The sequence below is a fragment of the Mustelus asterias genome, chromosome 2, assembly GCF_964213995.1.
Source record: "Mustelus asterias chromosome 2, sMusAst1.hap1.1, whole genome shotgun sequence".
In the NCBI taxonomy this organism is placed as follows: domain Eukaryota; kingdom Metazoa; phylum Chordata; class Chondrichthyes; order Carcharhiniformes; family Triakidae; genus Mustelus; species Mustelus asterias.
Window position 1 is genome coordinate 95005130 of NC_135802.1, and position 14411 is coordinate 95019540.

Genomic DNA, 14411 nt, shown 5'->3' on the forward strand with positions numbered 1-14411 from the left:
TCTGCATAGGGATCCGTGGCAGAGTGAGGAAAGGGGCTAATCGGGGCTGGCCATCAGGGTGGGGGGTCTGCGGGATGGGGGGTCGGGTCTGCCGGGGGGGAAGTTGGGATTGCCAGGGTGGGGGGTTCGGGGAGATTGAGATGGGCTGCGGTGGGGTGCGGGGCGGTGGGGTGTGGGAGAGGACGGTGGTCAGGGCTGGCCCAGAGACGTCCTGGAGGCCAGCGATCGGGGGGGGGGGGGGGGTCGCACAGCCAGCAATACGGATTGCTGTGCTCGCCAGCAATTGAGCTGACCAGCGATCGGGAGGCCGGCAGTACGGGGCTTCTGCTCATTTGCCGATCTCCATTCTGACAGATCGGCGCAAGTGCAGTGGCCTGCTCAATGCTATGCTGCCGGCTTCTTCAGCGGGAATAGGCCCTGCCCCTGGATTTTCAGCGTGAATCTCACTAGGGCTCTCTGCAGTGCTCAGAGTGTGGGAGATTCATTTTGAAAATCCCATTAAAAAAACCAAGCGGGATTTACTCCCGTTTTTACTCGAATTCGGTATTTAGAATTTTTTGTGAGAATCCCGGCCCTTATCCGTGGAAGCAAAGTAAAACTTTGTGACTAACTTCTCTCCCTTTAGTTTTGCTCATTGTTAATTGCTTTAAATGGGTGTGGAACAGGTGGTCAATCCACCAAAACCCGCACAATAGAAGCTGATACATCAAAATTGATCCTTAAACTCTATTAAATTTACATAAGGCGCCATTTTCTGGTTCTCCCTTTAGACTAACTCCCTATGCAGAGTCAAAGTGGTACAGTGAACTGTGAGTAATTATAACAGTGAACTGACAGTGGAAAATTGTGCCCTGTCATTTCACTGCAATAATGAGTGGTTTTGCGCAAGAACTTAACCACTCCTGAGAGGACTGTGCCAGATCTTCCCTGCCACCATCAGACTTTTGAATGGACCTACTTCGTATTAAGTTGATCTTTCTCTACACCCTAGCTATGACTGTAACATTCTTCACTCTCTCGTTTCCTTCTCTACGAACGGTATGATTTGTCTGTATAGCGCGTAAGAAACAATATATTTTATTGTCACATGCTAATACATGTGACAATAATAAATCAAATCAAATCAAATCAAAAATCAAAGTTACAATTACCCTGCCTCACAGCTAGCAATGAAATGGATTGTCAATTAATCTACTTTTTCTGCCAATCTTGATTGAGGGCTGCATTGTTGTGCCTGCCGCACAGTCTGTTTTAACCCTTATACCATGAACAAAGAATTGTGAGTAGACTTCTTGTTAGTACAACCAATATTTATTTAAAACACACAATCAATAATCACCCACCCAACCAACAATAAGTTATCTTACAGAAAATACTAAATTTCAAGTCCAATACGAGACCTTGACTTAACTTTGCGTGACTGGCAAGTACCCAGGCAGATATTGGCCTTTATCTGTGCGCTGGTCTCGGTAGTCCTCTGCGTAGTCTGGTCCTTTGGTCTGGTCTGGCACTCTGGCTCTGGTCTTCCTTCCTTCTCGGGTGTGGTGGCTCTCCTCGTTTTGGTCGTTGCTGGCGACAGTCACTGGTGTTGTAGCTCGTTCGTGGGGTCAGAGAGAGAGAGAGATTCTTGGTTGTGTAGCACCCTTTATATCCCATTGGGTTTCATGCCCCTTTTGGCCATTGCCAATCAATTGATCAAGACTTGATCACCCTAATCGATAAAGTCCAATCGGGTGCTGCCACACCAATCTCTGGGTGTGTCCCCAACAGCCATGTCTGTAAGTGCTGGGGGCAGGTAGGACACACACCTCCCTCCCAAGTAAGGGGTTAAGGCACCCCTATGTCTGGAAAACAACCCAGTTTGACCAGAAAGTCCCTTTTGTCCTGGAGATGACCCATATCCTGTGTATTCAGTCATCTGAGTTGCAGCCTGTTTATCTCCATCCTTTAGGCGGCAGCCTGCTGTTTTAGTTCTTGCCCAATTGTCCCAGAGTGCTTTACAAATCGCCATTTTAGGTTGCCCATTTGGCCACAGCATGTTGAGGGAAACACTAAGGAAGTAGTGCTATGTTCCATCTGAAGCATCAGTATGAACAGGCACAGCTTTGGTTTAACATCCAGAGAAAGGTATCACTGACAACGATACAGTCTACACAGCTTTACATGCCGTGTGTAAACTATTTCGTAAATCATTCTTTCTTAATAATATCACAATATCTTTATGAAATTAGTCTAGTCATTCACTTTAACTATTTTACATATGGAAAAAGAAGCAGATTGCTCTCCAAATTACATTAAATCCATTTGCCTATAGCCCATTCCTCTATTATGGAAAGTCATTGACACACTTAAACATTTTCTACCCTTTTCCATCATTTTGTCATTCCAAGTTGAATTCCTTTTGACTCCAGTGCTGACTTAATCTTCATCTCATTGTCTAAAGTTTATTTATTCATCGTAAGTAGGCTTAAATTCACACTGCAATGTAGTTACTATGAAAATCCCCGAGTCGCCACACTCCGGCACCTGTTCAGGTACGCTGAGGGAGAATTTAGCATGGCCAATCCACCTAACCCGCACATCTTTCGACTGTGGGAGGAAACCGGAGCACCCGGAGGAAACCCACGCAGACACGGAGCGAAGGTGCAAACTCCACACAGACAGTGACCCAAGCCGGGAATCAAACCTGGGTCTCTGGCGCTGTGAGGCAGCAGTGCTAACCATTGTGCCATCATGCTGCCACCACTTGACAGCAAAAAAAGGCACAACACTATTTTTTATAGCAGCAAAATACTGCAGATACTGGAATCTGAAACAACAGAAAATGCTCAAAAATCTCAGCAGGTCCAACAGCATCTGTGGAGAGAGAACAGAGCCAACAGCAAACCTGGATATCACTTCATCAGAGAATAATTTTTAAATGGGTTTGTCATTATGACATTAAGTCACTAGGTGGCAGTTTCCACTGCGTATTCTTCGACTGAGGGTATAATTGCTGCTATATCCCTGTGTTCTAATCTACAGATTAACAAACAAATTGACAAGTAATACCTTCAACATCTTAAGAAGTGTCAGTGCCCTGTTCACACTCCACTGTGCTCTGAGGATTAATAGGTCCTAAAATGTTGTCTTAGAATAAATTATCTCAATGTGTGGAACTTTCTCAATGTTTTGGCAGAATGACGCAGCAGGCGGGAGAAACAGTGTTAAAGCTACCAGCCCCAAAAGCAGCCTTCTCCACCATATCCTTCGGCTCATAGGCAAGAAAAAGTGAAGGGCCAGGGTCCATGAGGTAATGCTGGCAGAGCCCGTCCGTACAGCAATTTAAACTTTGAAAGATTGGAGTGCCAGTTTAAAGGGCGTCCCAATACAAAAAATAAAAAATGGAACCTTATCCCTGAACACCTCCCACACCAAGACACTCCCCTCCCACCCACCGAAACATCAGGCCCCCAACACATGGAACACCCCCCAGTCATGGAACACAGCCCCCCAAGGTATACCCCCCAACACATGGAACACCCCCCAGTCATGGAACACACCGCCCCCCCCCATGCTATACCCCCCACCACATGGAATACCCCACCCCATGGAACACTCCACCACATGGAACACCCCCCAGTCATGGAACACCCCCCCCCCCCCCCCCCCATGCTATACCACCCACCACATGGAACACCCCACCCCATGGAACACCCCACCCTGACACTGCCCCCCGATACTGCCAGGGCATGACCCGCTCCCCCCTGAAGGATACACTCGCCGATGTTCTGTTCGCCAAGTGCACGCCATGCGAGACCTGGCATGATTTTGATCTGTGTGCCCTTATGCCAACATGAATAGATTATGTAATGGGGAATTATCAGGCACAGAGGCCTTATAATCGGCCTGATAATCTGATGTAAATGTTCAGCGTCAGAATTCCCTTCATTTCATGACACAGGGTGGGGACAATCATGACGGGAAATCTTGCCGGAGTAACTCATGTTTTGGGCCCCTCGCACGGTTTTCCACTCCTGCCATTGGCCCAGCCCACCAAAAACCGAGGCAGAAAATCCCACTCATTGTTTTTTGCAGCATTATTTATGGAGAAGTTAAATGATATCATCTGTAAACATATAACACTGACATAAAATGTGGTATCAATTTAGAACAGCGATGTTCAGACCTGGCACAGTCCTCTCAGGAATGGTTAAGTTCTTGCGCAAAACCACACATTATTGCAGTGAAATGACAGGGCACAATTTTCCACTGTCAGCTCACTGTTATAATTATTCACAGCTTTGACCCTGCGTAGGGAGTTAGTCTAAAGGGAGGGCCAGAAAATGGCGCCTTATGCAAATTTCATAGAGTTGTGGGATCAATTTTGATGTACCAGCTTCTATTGTGCGGGACTCGGTGAGAGCGTGCCTGCTGTCCATCTGATGGAAATGGTCAGAGACCCAAATCGTTAGCATGCTCAGGCCTCATTTCTGCTCAATGGGGGGAGCAGCTCTTACACTCCAAACAACTTGCCAATTGGAGAAGACCACTGCTGAAGTCTCAAATGTCCTCCCTCCCCATGGCGCTCAGCATTCATGCTTTCCCTGGCCCCACAAAGATCAGTCAAGACGCAATGGTATAAGTTTTTTGATGCAGTTTGCGACACCAAGTAATAACGTAGGGCAAATACACACTACACAGACTGTTCAGATGGCTGTCTGGTGGCGGGGAGGGGGGAGGAAGGTGGGTCAGGTGGCTCTCTGGGGGGGTGGGGGGGCGGCAGGGGGGCGGCGGGGGGGTCCGCTGTTACTCTGCATGTGATCAGTGGGGGGCAAGGGGGTCAGTAATGTTGTGGGGGTGGGGCAATATCCGCGGGGGCCAGGGGGAGGCATTATCATGGCCTGGGAGCCATGTGGCAGGGGAGTGCTTTTCTTTTTTTTCACTGCGCATGTGTAGTTGGAGGCGCCAATCGGAGCTGTAGTGTTTCAGGCGCGTTAAGCCCCACCCAGAGGCTTCTGCAGCCAATTCAGAATCACTGATATTTTTTCAGGTAGAGTGCGATGGGGCGCCTAAGAACGGGTCTAAAAGTCAGATCTGAAACACTCCCAGTTTCAAGTCCACCCAGCACTTAGAATCAAAATGGTAAAATAGAGCCCTACATTCTCATTTTGGAGCTCAACACACTAGTTAACATCATGTCTTAAACGCACACAACTAAACAAAATTATAGCAGCGTGAAGGACCCCTCAACAGTGCTATTTAATGAGATCATCAACAACATAGAGGAGATGGTGTGTGGAGTAATGTCACTGGATTGGTAATCCAGAGGCCCAGGTTAGTGCTGTGAGGGCTGAGATTAAAATCCCACCACAACAGCTCAGTGGGATTTAAATTCAATGAATAAATCTAAAATTGGAAGAAGTAAGGGTGATTACGAAGCCATTATTACAAAAACCCATCTGGTTTATTAATACCCCTTTTGGGAAAGAAAATGAACCATCCTTACCTGGTCTGGTAAGGATGTAACTTGTGGTTGACTCTGAGATGGCCGAGCAAACCATTCAGTTCAATTAGGGATGGACAACAAATGCTGCCTTGCCAGTGACACCCATGTTACATGAAAGAATAAAAGAAGCAATTTGCAGATTAGTTTCTGACCACTTTCTACTCACTCTGTTTGATTGTGTAGAAGTTCTTGACAGAGGAGTTGTGGTGATATCTGCAGTGAGTGGCGCTGCACTCAGGGGAAGCGGTGGTTGTGAGAGCAAGGGCACTGGGTACACCATTTGCTGTCAGTCACTGGTGCTGTAGCAGTAGTCCAGCTTTGGTTGAAGCATTAGTTGGGAGATGCTGCAGAGGCAGCAATGATGAAGGGGCTCACAAATGGAGGAGAGGAATCTGTTGCAGGGGAGGGGAAGGGCTCTCAGCAGGAGGCCTTATCCCAGCTGGGGTCTTAAAATTATAGAATCCATTCAATGCAGAAGGAGGCCATTCAGCCCATTGAGCCTGCACCGACGACAATCCCACCCAGACCCTATCCCACAACCCTATGTATTTACCCTGCTAGTCCCCCGACACTAAGGGGAAATTGATCATGTTTGCATGTTGTTACTTATCGTTAAGACACTTTTATTGGCACAAATAAATGTCATTTTACCACCCACCTGTGATTAATTTGTCTCAGATTTGTCTCCAACAGGAACCAGCGTGTGGCAACAGAGACTCCTAGTGGCCAAACTGTGTGTTGATCAGGGCCTCCCTCGCTGCCCTTGCATGCCTGATCCTTGCTGCTGCCAACCTTCCAGCAGCTGGGTGGGTGTTAGTCTTTGTTGTCATCCTCCTCTTCCCCCTCCTGCTGGGCTGCCTCCTCTCCAGTGACGCCTGGCTGATAGGCCTTCAAAACCTCCTCCTCCAGAAAGTCTGCCCGCTGGTGTACCAGGTTGTGTAGGGCACAGCACATCACACAAATGCAGGACAATATCAGGGGGCTATATTGTAGGGCCCCACCAGAGAGGTCCAGGCACCTGAATCGCATTTTGAGGAGCCCTATGCACTGCTCACTATTTTACGGATGACAATGTGGGCCTCATTATATTGAGTCTCCGCCTCAGTCTCAGGCCTCCGCACAGGCGTCATCAGGCAAATCCGAAGCAGTACCCCATATCCCCCACGAGCCACCCCTGCAGCCTGGGCTCCTCCTCAAAGATCTCTGGGACATCAAAACTCCTCAATATAAAACTGTCATGTACGCTGTTGGGGTGTCTGGCGCAGACGTGCATGATGTTCAGCAGATGGTCACACACCAATTGCACATTTATTAAATGGAAGCCCTTTCTTTTCACGAATCTTGCTGGATTCTTAACCGGGGCCTTGAGGGTGACGTGGGTGAAACCTATAGCCCCCTGCACATTTGACACCCCCATGATGGCTGCGAATCCTGCAACCCAGGCTTCCTGCTGGGCCTGGTCCAGGTCAAAGTTGACATACTGGCCAGCCAGGGCATACAGGACATCTGTCACACACTTGTGGACAGATGCTTGTGAGATGCCACATAGGTCTCCACTGGCAGTCTGAAAGGTCCTGGTGACGTGAAAAGTTTAAGGCGGCCGTCACTTTCACAGCCACTGGGAGTTGGTGCCATCCCATGCCCTGAGGTGCCGGGTCTTGCAACGAATGGCACAGGTGTTGCACTGTCTCCTTTCGGAGCCGGAGCCTTTGGTGGCACGCAATATCCGACAGCTGCTCAAAGGACACTCGTGTGCGGAACTACCGAGGTCTCCGCTCCCTCCTTCTCCTGGCCCCCCTCCCCCCCCTCCCTGGGGCGAATGGCAGCCACATTCTGCCTCCGGTGGCCACCTCCTTCTGTTCCTGTGAGTGGTAAAGCCTGGGCCTCCTGTGCCCGCAATTCCTCCTCTTGCTCCTCCTCCTCAGCTCCAGCAGCAACCAAAAGAACAGCAAAATCGATCAGTTGCATTACAAAAGCCATCTCGCCAATCTGAAGAGGGGGAGAGGGAATTTGGGGAAGGGGAGAGACAGATGGAGAGGTTAAAGAACTCTGCTCACTGCCCCAGTCCAGCAACACACACTCCCCATATCCCCGCCCACAGACCCCCAGCAACACACACTCCCCATACCCCCCCACAGCAGCACACACGCCCCATGCCACCCACTAACCCCCCTGCAACACACCCTCCCCATACCCCCCACAAATCCCCAGCAACACACACTCCCCATATCCCACCACACCCCCCGGCAACACACACTCCCCATATCCCACCACACCCCCCGGCAACACACACTCCCCATATCCCCCACACAAACCCCCCAGCAACACACACTCCCCATACCTCCACACAGACCCCCAGCAACACTCATTCTCCATACCCCCCAAAGACCCCCTGCAACACACACTCCCCATACCCTCCCCCCCCCCCCCCCCCTCCACAGACCCCAAACAACAACACACTGTCCATAACCCTCCACAGGTTCCAGAATAGTAACACAGCCCCGATCCACCCCCCCGTCCCCCTCTCCCTCCCCCACTCACAGGCAGAGACCCAGAACCCGTGCAGTCGTGGCCACAGACAGTGAGTGCTGCTTTAACGGCCCTGAGGAGGCACCACTGTCAGTTTTCACCTGCAGCAGTGCCTCCAGCACTAGGATTATGAGTGATCCCTGTGATCCGAGGTCAGGGCCCCGACCTGGGCCCGTGCTGGAAGTCCGGGGCGGGACCCCGTGAGCAACAAGAGCCCCTCAACCGCCCACACACTTGCAGCCCCGCCCCCCCCCCCGACCTGAAACGCAACATGGCCACCACAAAATAGTCCCCTCTGAGCAGTTTGAATGCAGAGACATACCTCCACGCTTGTCCACACTAATGCAGTACCAGACTCCAACTTATATAATGGAGGTGTTTTCCAGACCAATCTAGTTGCAGCAAGTGAGGTGGTAAAGGCAGGCGAGCTGGAATGTTTGAGCGTGAAGTTCTGTTAATGACATTACGATGAATGCAAAAACATGTAAATTGACATCTCGCCTGGTTTGGGCGGGCTCCCAATCGTGCCAGTTTTCTTACCATGGTAAAATGGGAACCAGCGCCAAAATGGGTGCCATTCCCCCTAGATGCTTCTCGTCTGATTTTATGACATTTCCATACCCAAACATGGGCGCATTGAGGTCGTAAAACCCACCCACAATTTTGTAGCAGAGGAGAAAATGCGAGTGTTATTACCGGTGTCGGGCGAAGGATTGAAAGCTAGATTTAGTGGACCATGTCAGATTGAAAGAAAACTGTGAAGTAAATGATCTGGTACACATGCCAGATAGATGGAAATCTCGCAGAATCTGGCATATTAACATGGGATAGAGGAGATGAGTACAATTGTGAGGTCTTGGTAGTAAGAATTCCTACAGTGCAGAAGGAGGCCATTCAGCTCATCGAGGCTGCACTGACAACAATGCCACCTAGGCCTTATCCCCGTAACCCCACATATTTACCCTACTAATCCCCCTGACACTAAGGGGCAGTTTACCAAGGCCAATCAACCTAACCTGCACATTTTTGGACTGTGGGAGGAAACCGGAGCACTCGGAGGAAATCCACGCAGACACGGGGAGAGCATGCAAACTCCACACAGACAGTGACCCAAGTCGGGAATCGAGCCCGGGTCCCCGGCGCTGTGAGACAGCAGTGCTGACCATTGTGCCACCGTGCCGAAGCAGGGAGAAAAAAAGGTTTAAATTCAGAGAGTGTCTTTCCTCTAATTCATTTGGGTAATAAGGAAGTACTGAAAAATGTGAACAATTGGCTATTATCTTCCAGGTGAGAGCTGGGGTTAATTGGAAGAGTTACTGCAGGCTTATAAATGTAGTTATGGGAATAAATTAGATAGAAAGGAGATAGCAATGCATGATGTAGATGTGGGGCAAACAGTTCCAATAAAGCAACATCCATCTAGGTAAAATTCAGCAAAGTTAGCACAAGTACAGAAGGAAATTGAATGTGTGCTCCAAAATGACAATATTGAATTGAGCTTTAGTGATTGATGTTCACCTATCGTAATCCGTGCTGAAGCGGGATCATAAAATCCTTACAGTACAGAAGGAGGCCATTCGGCCCATCAGGTTTGTGCCGATCACAATCCCATCCAGGCCCTATCCCCATGACCCCATGCATTTACCCTAGCTAGTCCCCCTGACACTAAGTGGCAATTTACCATGGCCAATCAACCTACACCGCACATCTCTGGACTGTGGAAGTAAACTAGAGCACCCGGAGGAAACCCACGCAGACACGGGGAGAACATGCAAACTTCACACAGACCCAAGCCAGGAATCAAACCCAGGTCCCTGCTAATGACTGTGCCACCGTGCCACCCAATGGAACACAAAGACATAGACTACAGGAAAGTCACCAAGAGGGATTTGTTTTCTGTAACACGGTTGGAGGGTTGCAGTTAAAGAGTTGGACAGTCTAAATTGATCACAAAAAGAGTCTTGCTAAAGGGATATTGACAAATACTTTTGTCTGAGAGAGCAAAGCAAATCTCAGCATTCACGGTGCCAAATAGACTTTACCAATTTAAAGTTGTGCCGTTCGGGAAGAAGAACGCACCTGCAACATTTCAGAGACTAACAAATAAAATTATTCAGGGCTGAGTTACTGTGCGGTGTACATTTGATGATTTAGTGATGTTTAGTCAATGTTGGGAAGAACATTTGCAACACAAAAAGAACTGTTTGAATGCTAATAAGATGCTAATCTAGTCATGAATTTGACAAAAAGCAAATTTGTTCAAACTCAAATTTCATATTTTAGAACACAAAATGGGACATAGAGGCATAGAGGTATACAGCACAGAAAAAAGGCCCTTCAGCCCATCGCGTCTGTGCAGCTCAAAGGCAAACCATCTAACTATCCCAATCCCATTTTCCAGTTCTTGGCCCACAGTCTTGGCATCGCAAGTGCATATCTAAACACTTCTTCAATGTTATGATGGTCTCTGCCTCCACTACCCTTTCAGCCAATGAGTTTCAGACTCCCACCACCCTCTGGGTGAAAACGTTTTTCCTCACATCCCCTCCAAACCTTCTGCTTCTTACCTTAAATATATTTCCCCTCGTCATTGATCCCTCAGATGGTTCCATAAAATGCGAAATTACAGACCGTTTGGGATTTTCCAGAACCTCCAAGAAGAAAAGAGATTTCAAGATTTCTGGGAATTAATGGATTTTATTGGAAGTTTATGCCGAACTTTAGCGATGTGGTAGAACCACTAACAGAACTCTTGAAGAAGAGCAAGAAAAGTAACTGGAGAGAGGTCTGCCAAACTGCATTCCAACATTTAAAAACTGTTGACAACAGCACCGGTCTTTGCCATACCAAATTATGGCAAATAGTATAAACTGGCTGTGGATGATAGTGACATTGGTGTGGGGGCTGTGTTATTACAGGAAGATGAACTTGGAACTGAGAAGACTATGGAGTATTCCTCAAGAAAATTAAATCCTCATCAGCATTAGTATTCTACAATTGAAAAAAAGACTTGAAGTTTGGTATTGGCATTATAACATTTTGAGATTTATGTAGCCAGTAATTCAGCAGAAACAATCATATATAGAGACCATAATCCTCTAAAATTTCTGGAGATTTCAAAATCGGAACACCTGGTTATTTAGGTGGAATTTGTTACAGCAGCCATTTAATTTGGAAACAATTCATTTGGCTGGGAGAGATAACATCATTGCTGATGCATTGTTACGAGCATAAAATAGATTATTGGGAACTTTATGTGTAAATACTTTGGGGTGCAAAGAGGCCATATAAATACTGATTGTTGCAAAAGTAATTACACAAACACGACAATGCTATATTGGAATAAAAACAGAAAAATGCTGGAAAATCTCAGCAGGTCTGACAGCATCTGTGGAGAGAGAACAGAGCCAACGTTTTGAGTCTAGATGACCCTTCTTCAGAGCAGATTGTCATCTAGACTTGAAACATTGGCTCTATTCTCTCTCCACAGATGCTGTCAGACCTGCTGAGATTTTCCAGCATTTCCTGTTTTTGTTTCAGACTCTAGCATCTGCAGTATTTTATGTTTATCTCAATGCTGTATCGAATTTAAGGAATTGTTGTTCTGCATGCTTGCCCTGGAAGCAAGAGATCAGTACTAGCATTGGGAATAAAAACAAGCAGTAAATTAACGTAACACAATCCATGCACAACAGGATAAAATATCTGCCAAAGTTTCATCCAGTTTTTCTGCTGAGAACCTATTTAATTTTATCTGGAAATGGCCATCACTTGTATCACTCTTAATAGGAACAGGCTGCAGTCAGGCAGGCCACAATGAAAGTAATAGTGGGTCCAAGCTACATAATTTCCTGACTTGCAATGTGTATCCTTTTCTTGAAGGTTTCAGTAGGGACTTCTGGCCTACAGGATGGACATCTATCCAAAGATCCAGCCAAAGCTGAAGGAAGTAAAAAGACAAACTCACATTCATGTAGCACTTCTCACCACCACCCAATATCTCAACATGCTTAACAGACAATGAAATATTCTTTGAAGTGCAGTCACCAATGTAATGCAGGAAATGCAGCGGCTAAGTGGCACTCACGCAATCAGCAATTTGATAAGGACCAGCTAATCTGCTTCTTGTTGTATTGATAGAGGGAAAATACTGGTCAGGGCATTAGGGATAACTCCACTGCTCTTTTTCAAACAAGTGCTCCAAGCACGTAGAAGGGCCGTTGGTTTAATGTCTCATCCAAAAAATGGCGCCTTTGACAGTGCAAAGCTCGCTCAGCTCTGCATGGGAACATCAACTTTAATATTGCTGATGAAGCCCTGGTTTGGACTTGAACCCAGAAACTTACAATTCAGTAGCAAGAGGGCTACCCCAACTGAGCTACTAGTGATTCAGCCAATTTGGTGGTCAGTCAGTGCCAATCATGTAATTTTAGTGCTGAGGAAAAATTGGATAGGCTGCAGTTGTTTTCTTTGGAACAGAAATGACACAGGGAGGTTTAATTGAAGTGCCGAAAATTATGGGGGGCTGAGAAAAAGTGGAGTAATATATTTCCCTTAGTGAAGAGTAATAACGAGGATTGATTTAAAGTAACTGGAAGAAGGATTACAGAGGATGCTCATTTGGTTCACCCATCTGGTTCACTAATATCCTTTAGGGAAGGAAATTTGCCATCCTTACCTGGTCTGGCCTACATGTGACTCCAGAGCCACAGCAATGTGGTTGACTCTTAACTGCCCTCTGAAATGACCAAGCAAGCCACTCAGATGTAACAATCGCTACAAAGTCTCAACAAAGAAATGAAACCGACAGACCACCTGGCATCGACCTTGGCACCGGAAAAGACAACGTCAAAACAAACAGTCCTGTCGACTCTGCAAAGTCCTCCTTACCAACATCTGGGGGCTAGTGCCAAAATTGGGAGAGCTGTCTCACTGACTAGTCAAGCAACAGCCTGATATAGTCATTCTCACGGAATCATACCTTACAGATAACGTCCCAGACACCACCATTACCATCCCTGGATATGTCCTGCCCCACCGATAGGACAGACCCAGTAGAGGTGGCGGCACAGTGGTATACAGTCGGGAGGGAGCTGCCCTGGGAGTCCTTAACATTGAAAGACTGCATGAAGTCTCATGGCTTCAGGTTAGACATGGGCAAGGAAACATCTCACTGGTTGCCACATACCGTCCTCCTTTGGCTGATGAATCAGTGTTCCTCCATGTTGAACAACACTTGGAGGAAGCACGGAGGGTGGCAAGGGCACAAAATGTACTCTGGGTGGGGGATTTCAATGTCCACCACCAAGAGTGGCTCGGCAGCAGCACTACTGATCGAGCTGGTCGGATCCTAAAGGATGTAACTGCTAGACTGGGTCTACAGCAGGTGGTGAAGGAACTAACAAGAGGAAATTTTTTTTTGTACTTTTCCAATTCAATCAAATCAAATCCAATTCAAAGTCTCAACAAGTTGAGACATTTCCGATCCAGGCTGACAAGACAGGGCAAGCGACCAAATTGCCCTGTCCTGGGCCTGATCTACATGAGCCAAGCTGATTGGAGGAGCAAAGCAACACCTCCTCCAAGACTTGAGCTCATTTGCATCTTAGCCAAAAGGACGAGATACCGCTTTTAAAAATTGCTTCATCTGAAACATATGAAGCCTCAATGCAACCCAATGACCTCAACCAACTGCAGCATCCGCATAACTACACTTGATCTTAGCCAAAAGGCCGAGACTAACAAGAGGAAATTTTTTTAAAATACTTTTCCAATTCAATCAAATCAAATCCAATTCAGAGTCTCAACAAGTTGAGACATTTCAGATCCAGGCTGACAAGACAGGGCAAGCGACCAAACCACCCTGTCCTGGGCCTGATCTACATGAGCCAAGCTGATTGGAGAAGGGGGAGGTTCCTCCTCCAAGACTTGAGCTCATTTGCATCTTAGCCAAAAGGCCGAGATGCCGCTTTTAAAAATTGCTTCATATGAAACATATGAAGCTTCAGTGTAACCTAATGACCTCAACCAAGTGCGGCCGACCATGGGCTGCCGACCATACTACACTTGATCTTAGCCAAAAGGCCGAGAAGCGATAACAAGAGGAAAATAACTAACAAGAGGAAATAACATACTTGATCTCATCCTTACCAACCTGCCGGTTACAGATGTATCTGTCCATGACGGTATTGGTAAGAGTGACCACCTCACAGTCCTTGTGGAGATGAAGTCCCACCTTCACATTGAGAATAACCTCCATTGTTTTGTGTGGCATTATCACCGTGCTAAATGGGACAGACTTCGAACTGATCTAACAACTCAAGACTGGGCATCCATGAGGCGCTGTGGGCCATCAACAGCACAATCTGCAACCTCACGGCCAGGCACATTCCCC

General features: G+C 47.3%; 1 pseudogene; it reads right to left on the bottom strand.

Annotated features, from left to right (window-relative positions):
• Window positions 1-13939: 13939 nt before the first annotated feature.
• Window positions 13940-14113, bottom strand: LOC144481957 (U2 spliceosomal RNA; annotated as a pseudogene).
• Window positions 14114-14411: the final 298 nt, after the last annotated feature.